Consider the following 412-nt stretch of genomic DNA (forward strand, 5'->3'; position numbering starts at 1 on the left):
AACCCGGGTGCCTGGCGCTGTGAGGCAGCGATGCTAACCACTGTGCCTCACATGGTGCTCAAGCCTCAGATTGGATTGGTCGGATTGTATTCTGCGTCTATTTCCTTTTGTAACCAATTCAATCCATTTTCAGGAGAACATTTGGAGAATCCCCCCCCCCCCCGCCCTCCCCCACCCCAGTGTAAACAACAAGAACCATTTACAGAACGTTATACGACAAAATGTTGACACTCAGCCAAGTTGAGATAAGGAGGTGATCGAAAGCTTGGACAAGGACAAGTTTTAACTTCGGTGTGTTGGAAAGAAGGGGGGCAGAGGGAAGGCTGGGGGCTCAGGCAGCCCAATAGAAATCCGGGATACTCCAAAAGAGGCCGGAATTGGGAGAGGGCGAGCAAGGGGGTTGTGGGGGCTG

Source organism: Scyliorhinus torazame, chromosome 14, assembly GCF_047496885.1.
Source record: "Scyliorhinus torazame isolate Kashiwa2021f chromosome 14, sScyTor2.1, whole genome shotgun sequence".
In the NCBI taxonomy this organism is placed as follows: Eukaryota; Metazoa; Chordata; class Chondrichthyes; order Carcharhiniformes; family Scyliorhinidae; genus Scyliorhinus; species Scyliorhinus torazame.